At 41.5% G+C, this 7,584-nt stretch overlaps 1 pseudogene; it reads right to left on the bottom strand.

Moving 5' to 3' along the window:
* The window catches only part of LOC102889857, a 29,439-nt pseudogene extending 22,004 nt beyond the window's left edge, over positions 1-7,435 (bottom strand).
* Between the last annotated feature and the right edge of the window lie 149 nt (positions 7,436-7,584).

Below are 7,584 nucleotides of genomic sequence, written 5' to 3' on the forward strand. Positions count from 1 at the left end.
CCTCAACATCCATACTAAAAAGAGGTTCATAGCTCTTAGAAAAAAGTTAGGCAGGAAAGATAGGGGATTTCGGGTCCCCTGAAAAATGTTGAGGCCATCCTGTTCTAGAAAAGGCCTGTCCCAGTTCACCCACAATAAAGCAAGCCAAAAGATATTTTTGGGCTAAAAAGTAACTTCTGCAAAGAAACAAGCAGAGAATTAGGTACCAGTTTAAGCTGATCACTCGCACCTGTGCAATGAAAACCATAATGACCTCCAATTCACCTGAGCCTCATTGTGCCATCATTATAATATAATGCATATACCTGAAAGTTCATTAATATCATTATAACAGACTGAATTCTGGGAATGAACATGTACGGAAAGTAAATGATGAGTCACTGAGTCCCATCCATCTTAGTTATCCATTAAGGAAGCCTAATCCTCTAAGAAAAGTAAACGCCAACAGTAATTAGGTATAAAAACCCAAAGGTTTTGTTACCAGACCCTTGAGCCACCCTTTTCTTTTTCTGCCTGCTCCCACATCAGGAAGTATACTGTTGCTTTCCTTTCCTTTCCAATAAAGCTATTCTTTTGCTGCTGTATTTCGGTGTCTTGCTCAATTCTTTGTTTGAGACACCAAGAGCCTGGACAACCTGTCAAGAGGGGAACAGAACCTCATTCTCTGGTAACAACAGTGGCTGGTGCATGTGTAATATCTATTTTCTCAGCCAGCCTCTAGCAGCCTGTGTCCTCCAGGCATGGCAGCTAGGGATGGTTCCCAAGCAAGGGCACAGCCTCCAGAAGTGGAGGAGCCTTCCTTTACTGGAGATAGCTGGTGTTTATAGGGAAGTGCTGCCTCGTATGGTCCTGTGCTTCGCAAACCTTTAAGACATCCAAGTGTCTCTTATTGAGGGCATCAATGGCTGGGGAGCTGATTGGCTCTACACTGCCAAGGCCAAAATGCATAGTTCTTTTCAGCACAGACTTCAGGAAGAAATATGTGCATTTGAACAGGTTAGGCATTTTCATGCTGAAGGCTGAGGGCTTAGCGGGGGAGGGAGGGTGGTGCACGCTGCCTCCTGCAACTCGTTTTTCAGGAAACTTCTGTTGTTACTACCGAGGTGCTATTGCTGGGATGACCTAAGCTAAACTTCCCTCTCTGCCTATTTCTTAAAAGGCCTGTGTCTGAGCTACTACAGATGCTCCTGAATTTTGGTAAATAGATTCACTCTTATCCCCCTATCCTGCCAAATCTTCTCTTACAAATACCACCATTTAAGAGTTCTTTCACCTTGTCTAGAAAATACACAAATAAATAACCCTCTATTACCCCCAAATATCCAACAAACAAGCAAAAATCCAGCTGGTATCCTACCTCATTCACTTTAGAAAGTCACTCTCATAAATACATGAAGCTTAATTACTATTTTCTCTCTTTCTCTGGCACAATTCCATTCCAGGATGAGCCCAGACTTATACTGGTATACCTACATCACTAAGGTGAGCTGGAGACCATATCCAAAAGTGGCCACCATACATTCAAAATGACCTATACATCAAATTAGTCATTACCATCGTCCAGAAATTATTTACGTTCATGTGCCTCTGATGAAATCATTGCTCTGAAAACCCCACCCTTTATAAGCAGTCTTCTATATGTTCTTATCTTTATTCTCCCTATTTTTGCCTGATATCTTACCTGATCATACAGAGAGAAATTAGATACCATCTAGCAAGAGCTGAATCATCTTCCCCCCATACAAGGAAAAATAAGCACAGGCCCACATCCATCCTATTTTTCTCTGCTTGCCCTCATCTTGTCTGAAAAATATGTCCCTCTAATGTAGAGAGGAAGCAAGAGAACTAAAATGTTAAATGAAGCTGCAATATGCTGATCAGCTCTGCAGCCAGGCCAGGAGGACCCCTGCAGAACAAAGGAAGATTTCTGCTGGAGTTGCTAACAAACCATTTCCCCACACAAGAAGGGAAAACAGAAAGACAGAGCCTTTAAGTGGTTTGCTACACAAAATAAAATTATTCATTACCTGTGTCTATGGATCAAAGACTGGGAACTGCCAGCAGGCCTTTCACCTACATATATATTCTTACCTTTACACGCTACATATGCTTATCCTTTTATATTGTATGTCCATATTATCAAAGGAAAATGGATAAACAATGGGTCTTTAAACTGAAATTCACAGAAACTAAGAATGATATATAAATTGAATTCCCCAAACACTTGGGGTCTCTCTCAGTGTCTTTTCTCAGTCCCTCTTAGTGTCTTTTCCTCCGTCCTCTCAGTGCCTTTACTCTGCCTACCTCACTGTCTCTGTCCCTCTCTTTGTCTGTTCCTCTGAATCTCAGGCTCTCTTGCTCTCTGGCTCTGAAAGGAGACCATGCTCTGTCTATAAAATGTTACCCCATCTCTAATAAACTTTTCTTTTGACTCTAATTTTGGTGTGCATTTGAATTCTTTCTTGTGCTCACAAAATGCTCTCTCTCAGTGCAGGCCCGCTTGGGAGAATTTGCCCTGTCCTGCTTCACCTCCTGTCAAAAGCCAAACCCAAGATGAAAGACTTAGATGTAAAAAACACCAGAATATTATTTTGAGCTACAGATACTTTAAAACAACAACAACAACAACAACAACAACAACAACAACCAACAACCGACAAACAAAACTCCTCAAAACAGCAGGTACAAGAAGGATGCTGTGACCTTTCCTTTCTGAAAGCAAGTGATAACCCCCACTCTCCTTATGGAAGATAACTTCCTTATTCCAAAAGAAGAGTGACATTCTTATTGTCCAGGATGAGAAGTTGAGAATGAGAGAATTCTGAACAAAAAGACCTTGTTAATAATAATTCTTATCTTCCCTTAGCCTCTCCACCTAGTTTAGTTACTTTTCCACAATCACCTCTTTTTCAACTTAATATAAAAGCATTTAAGTATTGTCACTTCTCTGGGTCTTCTCTGGTATTTTTAGGAGGACTCCATTTATAATGTAAAACTTAAAGGAAATAAATCTGTATTTCTTACAGGCTCAGTCATAAACCCTAAGGAGGTGGAGGTGAGGTTTTTGCTTCAGTGACATCTTCCTTTCTGGCATCTTTGAATTCTACCTTCTTCATTGGCTTGATTCTTCAGTATGCTGACATGCTCTCAGCTACCATCTTAAGAAACTCTATGAATATGGGTGATGTCTTTCAAAACTAAACAGATATACTCTTTCTGTATGATTCAGTTATCCATCTCACTCTTTGGTATTGATTGACTAAAATGAGTTGAAAACTTATATCCACACAGAAACCTGCACACAGATATTTATATATAACTGCCAGAATTGGAGGCAACTGAGATGCCCTTCAGAAGGTGAATGAACACATAGTCTGAGGTTCATCCAGGCAATGGAGTGTTATTTTGCACTAAAAAGAAATGAGAGAGCTATAGAGCCATGAGGGGACAAGTGGGGATCTTAAATGCATGTTGCTAACTAAAAGAAGCCAATCTAAAAGGGTCATATATCTCCTGATTCCAATTATATATGACATTCTGGAAAAGGCAAAGCTATGGAGAGAATGAAAAGATCAGTGAGTTGTCTGGGGTTGCGGGGTGGGTAGTGGATGGTAGTGGTGGGGGGTGGGAACTGGGAACAAATAGGTGGAACACCGAGAATTTTTAAGGTAGTAAAACTATGTATTCTATATGATATCATACTGATGAGATACATTTGTCAAAATACATAGATAAAATGTACAACACCAAGAGTGAACCCAGATGTAAACTCTGGACTCTGGGTGATCATGATATGTCAGTGGAGATTTATTGATTGTAACCAACACACTGCTCTGGTACAGGATGTTAATAGGGTAGTGGGGAAGTGGAAGGCTCTGAGCACCTGTGTGTGCGTGTGTGTGTGTGTGTGTGTGTGTGTGTGTGTGTTGGGGGGAGAAATGGCAGTAGAGCAGGGGGCATATGGGAACTCTGCACGCTTTGCACAATCTTGCTGTGAACCAAAAAGAGGTCTAAAAAAGTAATAAAGCTTATTTAAAAACAAGCCCCCAAACCACATTTCAGTATTATATGACTGTTTCTCTTTGAGTACCCAGGTTGTCTGGGCCACTTCAGAATTGAATTTTTGGGAATATTTGTCATTTCAACATGCATCCTTTCAATATCCTCACCTAACATTTGCTCTGTATACACTCTTAAGTCTTCTACCAGATATCTCCAAAAACTGCTCTCTCTTGCCATGGACACTGAATACTTTTGTTCCGAACATCTAATGTTCACTTTTTATTTAGCATCTTACTGGACATTCTAGAAGCCATAATGAAGAAAAGATTCTCCTCTGCCCTCTTAGCATCTCTGGCTGGGCTTAAGAATGCAATTGACACAGGGAAGATGAACAGGAAAAGTGTGTACTGATTTCACTTAATGTTTACATGTGCATGGGAACCTTCACAAAAGAATGGAGACTTGAAGTGACAAGAGCAAGAAGCTTTTATACCTTTTATACCTTTTAGACAAAGAATCAATAAATTTGTGAAGAATAGACAAGACAAAGGGATTGGTTTGGGCTAAGGGTAGGTAGTCCACGGTGAAGTATAACTAGGAAGACAGCAGCTTGTTTGACAAAGGTGGTTGGTATAGATTGCTAAGACCTCAATATTCCAGTCCCCACCTCCACTCCTCCTAACCTCTCCATCCCCCATCTTTGGTGATTAAAACTGTCTTTCTTCCTCCTGGTTCCAGGGAGGGTACCTTTCACATGGGAGTTTTATCTTCTACTCTCAGGAAGAAAAAGGAAGTTCAGAGAACCTTCGAATCTGCTGTGTTGTGAGTTTTATTAAAAATGACCAATGTGCCAAAGTGGCTCATTTTTGGGGTGACACATTCTGGTTTCTTTCAGAGCAGTCCAGGTAAGTGGCTTGCTCATCTTTATTCCTCAGGACCTTCACATCTCTGGCTCTTGACAACAAGAAGCTTCTCCTCCATTTCTACCTTTCTTAATGATCCTCTATGGCATGTTTACCAGCATAAGATCCTCTACGTGGGTGATAACATTTGAAGTGCATCCACAGCTATAGCTCAACCATGGGCCCTACAGAGTCTATTATCACTATGCTTCTTTAAGGGTTCTGAATCTCTGATTTATTAGACAGCATAGAAATAACAAAATGAGCTCAAGCTGCTCAGAAATAGCAACTGGGCTTGCTGGGAGAGAAACAATTCTGACTGCTGCACAAGAACACTGAGCCTCCTTACCCTACACACAGTCAGCATGAAAGGGCACAGACATATTTTGTGTCAGACAGAAAACAGAGAAATCCACATACAAAATAACGTGTCTGCAATGATTCTAACACATCCTTTAGGGCAGGGGTCCTCATCCCCCAAGCTGTAGACTAGTATCAGTCAGTGGCCTGTTAGCAACTGGGCTGCAGAGCAGGAGGTGAGCAGCAGGCGAGGGTGTGAAGTTTCATCTGTATTTGCAGCTGCTCCCCAGCGCTAGTATCACCACCTCAGCTCCACCTCAGATCATCAGACATTAGATTCTCATAGGAGCACTGGTCTCTGGTGCCAAAAAGGCTGGAGACCATTGCCTAAAGGGATAAGTACATATTTGTAGAAGGGAAAACAAAGCTCTCTATAGAGAAACCACTTTTGCATGGTGATTAGGTGGAGTTTTGTTTCTGCAACTGTCACTTGATGAGTGAAGATATCATCTTTGGGATGTTTCATGTCATTCATTTCATATATATATGATGATGCTATTGCAAGTATACTCCCATCATTATTAAAGGCAAGTGATGTGATGCTGGTGGGGTATTGATGAAGCTGGCACAATAACTTTTTGTTAAATGGATCCCAAATATTTACAGATCCATCAGAAACACCTGTGGCAAATATAATGTGGATGTTGTGACAGGAAATGGCATTGACTAGGTAAATCTGCTTAATATTATTTTCTTTTAGTCTGTGACTTGAAAGCATACTTCTTCTGTACCTCAGGGCTTGGGTCCAAGTACTCAACAACTTGGCCTTCAATAGAGCTCAATACATAACCTTGTTTGTTTGGAAATGCTTGTATGTGGTGAATCTGGTACTTCAGGCAAGACTCCCAGGGCTGCTGCACATAGCCCACGTTCTGTAAGTTTCACATCAACACTCTGCAGCCTGCAGTGTGCATAATCAGCCCATCTCCAGACACTGAGAGGGTATACACCTTTTCAGACTGAGAGAAGGTCCCAAGCATTACAAGGAGTTCTGGGATCCCACAATTTAACTGTCTGAGTCCAACTCCCAGTAACCATCCTATTCACTTCTGGACAGTATTCAACACATCCGATAGGGGCATTGTGGGTTCTGACCAGATTTTCTTAATCAGTGTTCAAATCCCGAATTTTCAATTGATGAACTAATCCCCCACTCCGGGCATGCATTGAATCACAGAAAGTGCAGTTCAGGACCCTGCTGGTGTGCTGGCACTTGAGCTGCATGGAGTTGGATAGCACATCGTAGAGGCACACCAATGTGTCTCAGGAGGAGATCAAGAGAACCTGGGAGGTGCCGACTTTGGGTAGCTGGTTCAGCTTGAACTAGTTAGAATGAGTCATCTTGAGCTCCTCTCAGAATCATGTTGGTTGCTGCTCGCTGCTGCGGCTGCTCATCACCTCTTAGCTTCCCTCAGAGCGCTCACCTCACTATAATTTTTTTTTGTTACTGCTCTTTGCTTGTTTATTAATGACCTGTGGGGGAGGAAGAAATTTTTCTTCATCTTCCAGGTTATTTTGGCAGGTCTAATAATTAAAGTGTTATGAAATAGATTAACAAGAGGAAATAACCAAATTTAATTACATAGGTACTTTAATTACATATGTATGGGAACTCCCTATACATGAGAGAGTCGCTCCACATACATGAGTGGTTCAGAGACAGAAAGGTAAAATGAGGTTCCAGAGGGGAAGAGGGCCATTTGCAGAATGGTAAGAAAAGCCGATGTTCAGTCATTAGATGTTCTCCTTGCCGTATAGATAGGTCATAAAATGTTATCTTATTGTGGGCAAGTCCCTTAATTTAAATGCTTGTAGATAGTTACGGGGGTACAGAAGTTTCTTTTGAGTCCATATGGTCTTGATTGCCTTTAACGAAAAATAATCCAAAGTAGTACTTCTTGGGGGGACCTGTTCTGAACTCCTTCAAACCTCTGGGTGATCTAGTCCATTTATATGGCATTCATTATGAACTTTAAGCATGTAAACCACAGATTTTATCTCCATCTAGAATTAGACCTCCGACTGTCTGGCCGGGTTTACTTTTCTGACATGGATGCCTCATAGACATGACATATTAAAAAGAATCCAACCATAAAATCTTGGTCTTCTTTTTCACCTTGGCCATGCTCCACACTTTCAAATTGAATAGATTGTACCACTGTTTGCCTCATGATCCCATTTCAAGCTCATGGTTTCACTGGTGGACCCTGGTGTCTCTGGTAGACTCTTGTGTTCCTAATATACTCAGGTATCCATGGAGGACCCCAGTGTCCCCGAGAGACCACAGCATCCCTGGTGGATCCAAGTGTTCCCTGGTGGA

Source organism: Pteropus alecto, unplaced genomic scaffold (assembly GCF_000325575.1).
Source record: "Pteropus alecto unplaced genomic scaffold, ASM32557v1 scaffold38, whole genome shotgun sequence".
In the NCBI taxonomy this organism is placed as follows: Eukaryota; Metazoa; Chordata; class Mammalia; order Chiroptera; family Pteropodidae; genus Pteropus; species Pteropus alecto.